General features: G+C 39.6%; 1 protein-coding gene across 3 annotated transcripts in view; it reads left to right on the top strand.

The window, feature by feature from the left end:
- PRUNE2 (prune homolog 2 with BCH domain) overlaps positions 1 to 12,110 on the top strand; it is a 144,710-nt gene that overhangs the window by 92,297 nt on the left and 40,303 nt on the right. The window lies entirely within an intron of this gene.

Genomic DNA, 12,110 nt, shown 5'->3' on the forward strand with positions numbered 1-12,110 from the left:
ACCTTTAAATCTGAAACAGATGTGGCCAGGGAACGCAGCCCAAACCCAGGTACTGATGGTATTGCCAGTCCAGATGCAATGCCAGTGATGACATTATAGAGGGACTGAAGCACTATCTCTGCCGAATGCAAAACTGCTGGGAAGGAAGATAGGAGGGAGTCAAGGCCCAGGGTCAGGAAAAGGTGCTGCTTATAGAGGAAAGAGAAGGATGATGGAAAATTATGGTCTTTGTGGTTATTTCCAAGCTGTAGTCAGGTCAGAGCAGCATTTCTGTCTGTTTGGACTGGACTGGCAGTTGAGGCAGTTTGAGTGTATTTGCACCTGCCTGCGGGTGGAAGTGCAGCCTCTCTGCTGACAGCATTACTACTGCCTGCTGTCTCTTCTGTGTCACCAGATGGAGAGAGAGATGACCCTCATGACTCCGTTTACTGCATTTTATTGCAGATTGTGCTTCAGTTGTTGACTCCTCATCTCTTACAACGAGGAGGTTGTAACTGCTACAGTGGACTTCTAGGGTAGCCCCAGAGATGCAAATGTGGAAGTCTGACCTCATTTTTCCTGGGCATCTGCAACTGACATGCTGCAGTTTTACAAAGAGGAACCTGGCATGGTGTTTATACAGTGAAATTCTTGTGAACAGTAAAAGAAACTTCCCAGTACAAATAAAACTAGGGGGTGTAACTGCCTTGTACTTGTTATTCCTTTCAAACTGCGCTTGCCCAAAAGAACATACGTGGAATGAAACATGTGAAAACATGTTGTTTGTGTGAAGTGCAAGACTGATTTTTTACTTTCAGGTTTCTCCCAAGCAGTTGTCAGTTCAGTGTAGAACACATATCACATTCACAACTTCTATCATCACGTCTTAATTGTCTTGCGATTTATTCTAGCCTTTATATTTTTAAATTTTCACTAACAATTTTGCAATTTTAGCAGTAGGCTTTTTTTCCTTTAAAGGTGGCATACCTGTGTATGACAGTATAACCCTGATAACAGCATGTACAAATAATCTATGATATAAAAGCACAGCTTTTTGCTAACCCCCTTCCCACCCCAAACAGTTCACAATTTATTAGGATTTCAGGAATGAATAGTTTAATAGCTGTGATTTATCTTCCCCCAGACTTGTTAAAATATGTCCCCTCTAAACATTTTCACACATTTTTCAAAGAGTGTATCATTACCACAAGATCAGACAGTGTTATAGCTGAGCTATTTTTAATATATGGTAAGTGCTGGCTTCATCCTGAACAGAAACCATGGTCTCAGAAAATCTGAAATATGACGATGTTACTTTCAGGCTTAAACTTAAGCACCTGTATAGGACTTCAGGTTTTCTTGACAGGCAAGATTTTGAGTGGTATACAGAGCATACTTTGTCCTCACACACTGGCCCTGGCTGAAATCACTTCAATCTAACTAGACAGACAGCACTGAGGAGAACATGAGATGAGAGAGGCTCTGTTTCTGTAGGGCAGTGACAGCTTTTATTGATGCGGGTTAGCATTTACTGCCCTCAAGAAAGAGGCAAATCTTCAGAAGGGTTAGCAGAAGATGAGCACTCCCCAGTTCTGTATGGTCTAAAGTAAAGCAAATACTGAGTGCTTGACCTTGAAACTATCAAAAGTAGAGCTGGTTGGCACAACATTTCTGTTGCACCCAATCCTCCAAGCTTCTAACTTCTGTTCCAGAAGGAAAAGTAGAAATTTTGACATTTTCTACAAAACAGAAACCTGGAAGAAGCAAACCAAGCAAAATCCCTAAGCAGTTGTTTTGAATCCACATTAGTGTGTGGAAGGGCGGCTTGGGATTTGCGGATCTAGGAAAACTAGACATCCTTTCACTTTGAGGCAGTTTGCTTGTTAGCACTAGTCCACACCCTGGATGTCATCTTCCTCCATTATCTCTGCAGGGTTTCACTGGGAGTTCATCAAAACCAACTAATTTCAATGAATAAAGCTGGTTTAAAACCCAGTAATTTCTACTGAAAATCTTTAAATCAAAAAATGCTTACCACCTCTGCTCACAATAAATGGTGAATGGGATGGGAAAAAGGGAGGGTTGTTTAGAGGTGCTGGCTACTTGCAGGCTTGCAAATCTGACATGAACAAATCAGCTGTCAATTCCTCGGTCTCCCATAAAGCATTTTAAATTAAAAGCAGCCAGATGCTGACCCTGCTTAAGTCACACTGATTAATTACATGCAGGCAGCATCCCAGGGTTTGACTTGCCAAGCTTACGTGCCCATGATGTTCTTAGAGAGGAAAACAAAACTGGTCTAGGTGTCTGATTTTAAATGATTTTTATAAATGAGCACAATTGAGTTGAGATAAGTTTGAAGTAATAAGATTCCTTGTTTGAAACCTTAAGAAAAGAATCTGATTTTTGAACTTACACTGGCACTAGAAAAATCATTCCTACAGCCATGGATTTATAAGAGTTTTTAACATCTTATTGCTATGAGTTGTTAGATCCACTTTGAGAGGAACTCTGCTGTTCTTTAGGAACTTCTGTAAGTCTCCAAAGTAAAAACTTGACTCTTGTACACAATAGTAGTTTGCACTGGTGTTTCAGATGTAGTACATTCATTATTCTTAGAGCTTAGTATATTGTCTTAGACTGATTCCCACGTTAAGGTCCCAAACTGGACCATGTTAATGTCAGAGTGTTTTCAGTGAAAACTTAAATGCATGATGGAATATGGTGCATCCTGCAAGGAAAGGATACAGTAGTTCTCGGTATAGAATGTATATGTGGTCACTATAGCTTCCACTATAGGCTTTTTTCTTATCTGACTCAGAAGTTGTTTAATACTTGTTTAGTACGAAATGCCTTTTCAGTTGATAGCAGTGGCTATTTCTGTCCTTAACACTAGGGATGCTGAAGCCCAGAGAAGTAAAGAAAAGCAAGGAAGTTATTCAGCATCTGCATTAACAATTATTTATGGAAGCATGGAACCAGTAAAATCTACTTTCCTTCAGGTTTATGTTTCATTGTTAGAGTTTTTTGATGATGAAGTATGAAATCTAACGGAAGTTTTGTCCCACCATTAATGTTATTAAAAATACTGCTCTTGTATGAGGCTATCATACCTAATAGGGATTGCTTTTACAGTGCTGCTTTCCCCTCAGTTTCCCCTGTGCTTGGTAGCTGATGTTCAATAAACTTGTAATGAGCTTGCGTTTTTCATCAGTTAGATAATGACTTCAGACTTTTTAGGGGATAGCAGAGACACGTGCAGATATCCCTAGGTGTACCCACAGCATGATCACGGAGGCCTTGATTCCTGTGAAACCAAAGCAACACACAAAAGATATTATGGTAGAAAGGACAAAATACATATGGGAATAATTATTTCTAGATTATGTATCAATTTCATTAAACATAAACAGCTGAAGAAACAGCAACTGACATGGCAGAAGTGTGTAATTAGAAATGCTTTCTAATGCATTTTGTTGACAGTTTTAAAAACACTGGTTCCTTCTTAAAACATACCTCAGTGTGCAGCTTGTAACTCTGAAATTAACTGCCCTTCTTGGCCGACAAAGTTTAAAACAATGTGATAGAGCAGAACTGCCAGCCTGTGGGAGGTTAGCACAGAAACACTGGTGTCATCACACATATTAAGTCTTTTCTCTTGTTCTTATTGCAGTGGAGTTTCTGGATGGCCTGATGGTGCTAGTCTTCAGGCTCTGAGTCCACCAAAGATTTACATCTTTGAAGTAGGCTTTGGCAGAACTGAACCAAAGTCTAAGTAACTGATACTCAGCTCTCAGAAGTGTCCTTCTGCCTGAATTCTTGTACTTCTGAAAGGCCATAATTTTGACTCAGTAAAGATTCTTGGATGTTTCACTAAATATGACTCTTGCCTTGACTGAAGAGTCTGTTTCCTAGCTTATGCTTAATTAAGCCTGCTTGGTGTCAGAAAATTAAGCAACCTTAATCTGGAGGTCTAGCTGGATAGCTGTGCCCTGAGCACGGATTACATTCTTTGCTCATTTTTTTGTTTTGTCAAATACTTTTGATTTATGCAATTAAGTTTGCATTCTGAACCTGTAACGCCTGTCTCTGTGGTAGTGCTTTCAGAAATGGCTCCTGAATCCGGGGCTTTCACTAATGCACCCTTTGCTTCCCACAAGGAAGCTTTTCTTGTGGCCTGCTGGTTGTTGTTTCATATGCCCCTTGGCAGGGTATAGAAATTAGGTTCCTTATTTTTAGGTATATGTACTTCACCTTCATACCTTCATATATTTATGTATGGCACAAAACCAGTATCTCTGAAGAGTAAAGTAACTCATCATTTGTACTCAAATAGATGATGGGGACATCCCAACTAACGGATTGAATTGGTAGTCTAAAGTTTATGGAAACCTTTACTCAGTAACTGCCTTCTAAGCCCATTTCTGAATCCACAACTTATTCATGTGTTCTTGTTTAGAAAAAAATGAAGTTCATGCTTGCATACTGTGCTGAAGTAGGTTCTTTTAGTAGTGGAGCAAGGATCAGTAAAGGATGCAGTTTGCATTATTTTCTGCTCTCATCCAGAAAGTGTCTGTCACTTTGTCTAAGAAAATCAACTGTTTTATAGAAGAGGTAATTAAAGTTTTGAAACAGAAAGCATAAACAAAAATGTGAATGAAGAAATGGATTAAAATCTTGATGTCTGCTGGTCACTGTCCCCTTCATCCCGATGTCAAGCATAACAACTCTGCAGGCTGTTCAGGTGGGTTTTAAGAAAGTCTGTGACTGGTGGTAAAGTTCTTCCCTCCTGTCCTGTTTTCCTTCTGCAAGAAAAAGCAGCAGCAGGAAGAAAAGTGTGAGGATGCTTGCTAGCATTAAAACACTGAAGAAAAGATATAAACCTGTCTCAATAATATATGAACACCAGAAATAATAAACCCTAGAGGTTTCTTTGGCCTCATAAAAAAGTACAAGAAGATTTGATAGCACATTATTAATGTCAGTCTTTCCAGAAAGAAAATAGCTTTTTATACAGCTTTCCATATGTGACCAGCCAAGAGTGACTACACTTAAAAAGGAAGACTTCATGGAGTACTGTACGAATGTTGGGTAGGCAGGATAACATACTTTGCTGCTGCTGTGGCTGGATGTGCGCCAGCAGTAAAATTTATGAAGACTGGAGGTCTTTTTCTTCCTGATAGAAGCTGTCCTGTCTTGCAGAGCTGTATGAAGCTCAGTGGTGATGCAGTGGTCAGGAATCAGAGGGAGAACACTGCAAATGACTATTTACCTACCAGCACACTCCTCAGGGTGTGTTAGTGGTTGTGTACACCAGATCATTCTTGCTTTTAGCTTTGCTGTAGGGAAGGATTATCCTTTTCCTTAGTAGGAAGAGTTAGAAAGAGCTGAGGGAAATACTATGAAATTATGTATTCACTTGAGGAATAAGAAGTAGTGAGAGCAGCAGAGATAAGGACACTGATGTTTGGGACGTTTCGGGGAGAGCTTGGAAAACTGGCGGCAAAACTGAGTGGAAGACAATTTCCTTTGAGCAACTGCCAAGATTTATTTAACCCACTAGAATAAGGCTTCCACAAAAGAAAGCTTCATTTATCTTTCTGATAGCATGTTCTCAAAGAAGCAGGAATCAGTCTTTTCTGCTCACTTGTATAGTGACTTTTTGGAAAAGATAGTTCTTCCACTGCCTCTGTCCAAAATATCTCTCTGTGTCCATTGCTGTACTGCTAGCTTTTAAAATTGCGCAGTACTGTAAGCAATCCAGTAAATTATTAATAGAGAAGCCTGTTTTCATCACATTGCCTGTGGCCAACAGTGAATAAAGATAATTAAATATCATGAAAGAAAAATCTGTGACTATTTGAAGATTAATAAGAGTTCTGAGACTACTCTGCTCTCTCTGTGATTTAGCCAAATGCACATCATATATCTCAAAGCCATTAATGATTCAAGTCAAATATCAATGAACTGAAATACTGACAGAATGGAACCAGGGAAAAAATTCTCATTGACTCCAGTGGACCAAGGGTTTCACCCAGTATTTTCTCAAAAAGTCTGTTCTATCACCCCAAAGCTAGGATAAGGCAATGAATTAGGGAGCCCAGGGTTGCTACTTGCTGTAATGGACAAAGCAGGCTGCTATATATAGGAAGCCTAAAAGACTGAAAATCTGTTGTAAGTTTAAGAGGCCACATTCTGCTAAGTAACCTTTACTTCCCTTTGGATGCCTCTGTTTCCTTTTTTCCTTGCATACCTGTGGGGCTGTCATCTTTCACTGCTGTCAAGATTGTTTATTAATTGACCAGATTTGCTGGAAAGCAATTCCAGGCACTCTGGGGACCAGTCATGCTGCTTCAGTGGTGCTTCCAGCTCCTGCTGAACTACAAGATTATGGACTTGAAATGGGAATTGAACTCAGGTCTCCCACTTGGCAGCACAAAGCGTGACAATTGACTAAACACAAGGAGCATGCTTTAGAGGTTAAAAACAAACATGTAAGGAAAAGAGCAATAACTGAGAAGGTTGCTTGTAGGAAAGTCCATGTAAATGAAAGTTAATGCCTTGTAACAAAAGTAAAAAAGCGAATTGAAACTAAACAAAATGTTTAGATCGGCATGAGCAAGAACTCTAAGATTGCTGGCTCAGAACTTGAGATTTCAATGTTAATCTGAGTTTGGGATGGGAAACTATATAATAATGTATTTTACGTTCTTATATATCATACCATTATAATCATAGTAATACATATTATGTATTAGAAGCTCTATGTTATATATTAGCCTTTGTGAATATGTTGCTTCTGTGTAAAGAGAAGAATCCCTGGGACAGATTCAGAGCAGGGAGCTTTCCAATTACATAGCTGTAAATTCATTAAAACTTTTGTTTTTAATTTTGTAATAATCTATTTTAATGGCAGTGAATCTCACTGCTAACCTTTTTTATTGATGGAAGTAACATATACTCTTCATGCATGGGCTTTAGTAACACCATTTCTTTCCCTCTACTTGATTAGGCCTATGAAGTCATGACAACCATCTTTTTTGTTATCAATTTTGGGGTGATACAGTATTTTCCATCACCATCTGGAGGTTGAAAATTAATTAAAACTAAAAACCCAGTTTTCCATTGCAGAGCCAGCTGTTAAACAATAGCAGCAGCCAATATGGTGATGATCCCATTTTTATAAAAACAGCATTAATATTTAAATGCTAAATACCAAGTACTTTATAAAAACCTTTTAACAAGAAGGGAACAACACCTCAATGACTGAAAAACAATTTTAAAAGGAAAAAAACCCTACTTAGTATTATTCACTTGTGGTCCTGAAATTTTACTTAAATTGTGAGATTGGGTTGATAGAGCCACTTTCTTAAAATAAGAAGACCTGGACTATGTTAGTACGAATTAGTGGTCACAAGAAAAACTCCCCCAGTATTCAAAACTCCACAGTTTTCTGAGCTAATTCACTATATAATTTATTCCAATGAATGTGATCAATGACATGAGATTTCAGCCTAAAGCATTAATGAGCTTTGAAACTTAACCCTGTTGACGCAGACCTGACTTTGACAGTGAGTCCCAGTGAGCTTAGTGGGTCCCAACAGAGCATCCTAAAATCTCACAGACATTCTGTGTCGTTCTGAGCATGGAGGATCATGGCCATAGCTTCTGCCACATTACTAATTTCATAGCTTCATCATAATCATGCTACTAATGAGTTCTATGGTACATAAATACTTTATAGCTCTATTTCCTGGGTACAGCTTCTGGGTGTCTGGACTTCTGATTTCAAATGAATTAAAGATTATCCATTTGAAGAAGTGCTAAAAAATATCCCCATTATTGGAAATTTTATGTAGAGGTAGCTGACAGCATCCTTGAAGATCACATGTCCGCAGCAGTGTCCTCTTTAGAAATGTATTTTCATACTGGTGATGATTTTTTTATTTTTTTTAAATGCTTGGTGTTGGTCTGTTGTTCTTTAAAATAGCAGCTGGGGACTGATTTCTCAGGAGATCAGCAGCAGATGATGAGAACTTTCCCTGTAGGATTGCTAATACCATGAAGAACAAGGTGGGAGCCACTGAATTTTTATTTACACTAGTGTGTGTGGAGCTGTACTGACAAATGAAAATGAGGTTAGGCTTTTGTTTGGTTTTGATTGCATATGGCCTAGCAATTTGATGTGAAAGCATCTCCAGTTCTCATGTAACTCGTCTTCAAGGAGGAGTCGCACAGTGTGAAGGGAGAAGCTAGCTGAAGGCTAGGCTCTACTAGGGCCTGTTGCCTTGCTGTTTTATCCCCACAGGATTACAAGGGAATGGGATTGAAAGCTGTTTTGCATTTGGAAAGAATCCTGAAGTTTCTAGGGCCCCTACCCCCAACAGGCTTTTATAAAAGGAGACTGTGGGACTGCACTGCATGGGGAGAAATATCCTTCCTTCAAGCACACTCCTAAGAAACACAGTCAAGAGCACAGGGCATGAGCATTGCTTCTTGGTGCCCGTACAGTTTGTGTTTTCAGAATTCACCCTGCCTTCTGAACTGGTGGTTGTTTGTTTTTTTTTTTTAAATTTGCATCTGCATTCCCATAGCTGAATTGCAAACCGAATGAATTATGTAAAGCATGTTTGAATATGCATGTGCTCTATAACCATCGATGCAAACAGAAATGAAGGCTGAGATGGGTTGAATCCATAAGAACTTTTGTCATGCAGTCTCTCATCACAAGCTTTCCTCGGGCTCTGAAATGAAACAGCAGGGAGCTTTTCACTACTGCCAGCTGACTCGCCGCATCAAAGTTTGGTGATGCTCCGACAAAGCTCCACAGGGAATATTAAAAAAAAATAATTTTCACGGCTGAAGCACAGCTCTGCATTCATTTAAGTGCTCCTTTAACCAAAGCTGCTGGTTCACACAGCCGGCTATCTGAAGGCAGGTGATCACCCTTATTTAGCAGTACCACTAGCCACGTGACAAGAAAATGGTGGAGGATCTGTATTCCTAGTAAACTGCTACAGAAAGAGGGATGCTGAAGTGCAGCAGTAAAGCATCTTTATTATTTTCCCAGTAGAAAGGCCTCTTCAAGTCTTTAGAAGGTAAGCGTCTCTTTACTCCGAGAGGCTGATATGCAGGTTTTCTGATTAACGGCTCTATTGTTGCAGTTACTTTAGACAGAAAAAGAGGAAATGTTTGTCAGCATGATGCAAAGCACCCAGGACCTCATTACTGAAAACCGGGCAGCTGTATTTTAATTCTTTCACAGCTCTTTATGAGAGAAGCTTACATCAGTTCAATAGGATTTCTTTTGTCTGAGCGCAGGCATGGTATTTGTAATTAGGAAACAAAACTTCACTGCACAGTCACCTGGCACATTAGATTATTTTCAGCTTGTTTGCCTAGCTCTGAGGATATAGTGGGAAAAAAAGGAATGAATGTTGGGCATTGTCAGTGGATAACTTGCTTTTAAGACTGATTAATTACTGGCATAGCGATTGTTTGTGATAGCTCTCATTGTAGACTACTTGACAATGGTATTGTTTTCAGGTTTTCTGCTATCAACTGAAGCATATGATTTCTGAATTTTTTGCAATGTCCTCTTAAAATGTTGCAGTGAACAGAATATGTAATCTTTGAAGGTCAACCGATCAAGGATGCAGCAATAATCTCAGTGGTAAGAGGACTGAAAAATTACCGCAAAAGTTGGTTGTACAGGCAGTATTTTTCTTTAAATTTAATTATAGGAGCTTGATTTAGCTCTATTCAGTTGTTTCCTTTTCTGTCTGTGATGAAGGAATGAAAATATTCTTCAGTTTTAAGTCTGGTAAGCAAACAAATAATAGTGATGTCCATAAGGCGTTAAAAATGTCCAGAATGCCTAAATATTAGCTACTTAGAGCAACACTGAAAGGAAATGTATGCAGCCTTGGTAGGTGTATTTACCCAGAATCGTTCTAAGTAAGTTGGGGGGCAGGAAATGTAATTTCTGGACTTATCTTTATTAATACTCTTGGGAAGCAGAGCTATGTTGAGAAGGGGAGGATGCACGCAGCTCTAGCAGCACTGTCAGGAGGCATTAAGGCAACTGTGGGGGTTGGGGCAGGGGGAATGACACACACCAATCCTTACCCTGCCAAAACACTGTTTTTCCAGGGCTGCATTGTTCCTCCCAGTACTCTCACCCATGCTCTCCACCGCCATCTCTTGTGGGGCAGGGGAGTACTAAGGTCTAAAATAGCCTTTTTATTCCTGTCTTTGATGAGTCTGGCTGTTATTTAGCTCTGCATAAATCTGGACAATGTTACAGAAAATTTGTGTAGAGACAAGTCTAGCTTTTGCATAAGATCACTACTTTAAAAACTTAGATCCTGCTACAAGCAGTCTATTGTTTTGTGGTATCTCTGTAGTATTCAGCAGTAACAGGAGAGCAACGTTATTTAACACTTGTAATACATCTGTAGAAAAAGGCAGAGGAAAAAAAAAATAATCCTTAAGCTACAGTCTTTGTTCAGGCAAAAGATGCAGCTTTCAAACTTGCCAAGATATAACATATAGGTGAGAATATGATTTTGTCAGCACCTGTGAATATTGATAAAGCTGTTTTTATCACTGTAGTGTCCTCAGGACTGGAGACACTTCCGATCAGACCTTGTACAAATATCCAGAAAAACATGGTGCTACTGCAACAACAAATGAGAGCAAGGCAGAGGGGAAGATGGGAGTGGCAGTCCTGTTGCTCGAGAGACTTCTTTGTTTATCTACTTGTTTTTCCTTGGGACATTGAAGGAAATGGCTTAGCTGTTACGGGATTTTATGAATTAACTTGTTCAGATATTTTTAAGTAGTTCTTAGCATATTCTGTAGATTGTGGTCTTCTCTATAGCCGTTGCAGCTGTGAAAAATATACAGTAGTAGATCAGGCTTCCTTATTTCAGGCTACCAGATGAAACCTGGCTGTGTCCTACAAGAACAAGATCACTCTCCTTAGCAGAAAACACTGGCAAGCAAACTCTAAAGAGCTGTCTGATGGACAGCAGCCCAGCAGGATACACCTTTGCCTGCTTGTCTAAAGCAGTAGAGCATATAGCTAACCTTGCCCTTGTATTTCCGAAGCTATGATGTGTGAGCAGTGCCATGTGGGGGAAGGAGGAGCCCCGTTTTCTCACCTCGTTCCTGAACATTACATTACTTTTTCAGTCTGGCATTTCCTGTCGCTCTGGCTCTTTCCCAGCATTCTTGCTATGTCTGACATTCTCCTCTCTCCCACACTTAGGTTGGTTTTTATATTCCTACTGCTTCTGTGGCCCTTCCAACTCAGTGACAGACTTCTGCTTCTGAAGATAACTGGTGTCTTTCTGCGTCTCCTGTCTGCCTTTGCACATGCCTTTTTAGACCTGCCTACTGCAGGGTCTGACAATCTTTCCTGCCCTGAAAACCTCCTGCCAGTGCAAGCAGGCTGCAGGACTGCCTTGTTTGGTGCCAGTTTTACTGCTTCAGTAGGGCTTATGTGGCTTGATTAGGTGTCTCCTCTGGCTCATGGTTGGGCTTTTCCTGAATTGTTCCCAAGTTGCAAATCACCCAGTATGGATGGGAACTTTTCAGTTACCAATTTACACCTGTTAGGGTATTTCCATTTTAATCTGCGGGTTAAAATTCCCACTCAATGTTCTGCATTGTCACTTACATTCCCCTGCTATCTATTGCGTCTCTGACAATGGCAGCTTTAAGAGAGACTGAAGTTTAACACCAAGGTCTTTTTAGAGCCTTTTCTTTAGCTCAGTCATAGCCAAGATAGGGAAAATGTAGCTGTTTGTTAGTTATTTGTAGGTTTGCTGCAGTAGGTAAGATATGAATCTAAATTATAATAACATTGAACATCTTAAGTTGTGAAATCATAGTTACATTAACATGGAAAAGAAGGAAAGATGGAAATTTGGCAGTACAATGATGCAGAAGTGAGAAGAAAAGAGAAAATGAACAAATTCACAAGATTTAAGGTATTGAAGGAATAGAAGTTGTTTGAGAAGGATAAGGAATGAAGTCATAAATAGGACCAGAGAAAAAGCATTATGAGGGGACAAAAAGATAGAAGTCACACAGTATTAAAAAAATGTTGCCATGTATCCTTTCCT

The sequence above is a fragment of the Nipponia nippon genome, unplaced genomic scaffold, assembly GCF_047370975.1.
Source record: "Nipponia nippon isolate SJK-2023a ecotype South Korea unplaced genomic scaffold, ASM4737097v1 scaffold_8, whole genome shotgun sequence".
Taxonomy (NCBI): domain Eukaryota; kingdom Metazoa; phylum Chordata; class Aves; order Pelecaniformes; family Threskiornithidae; genus Nipponia; species Nipponia nippon.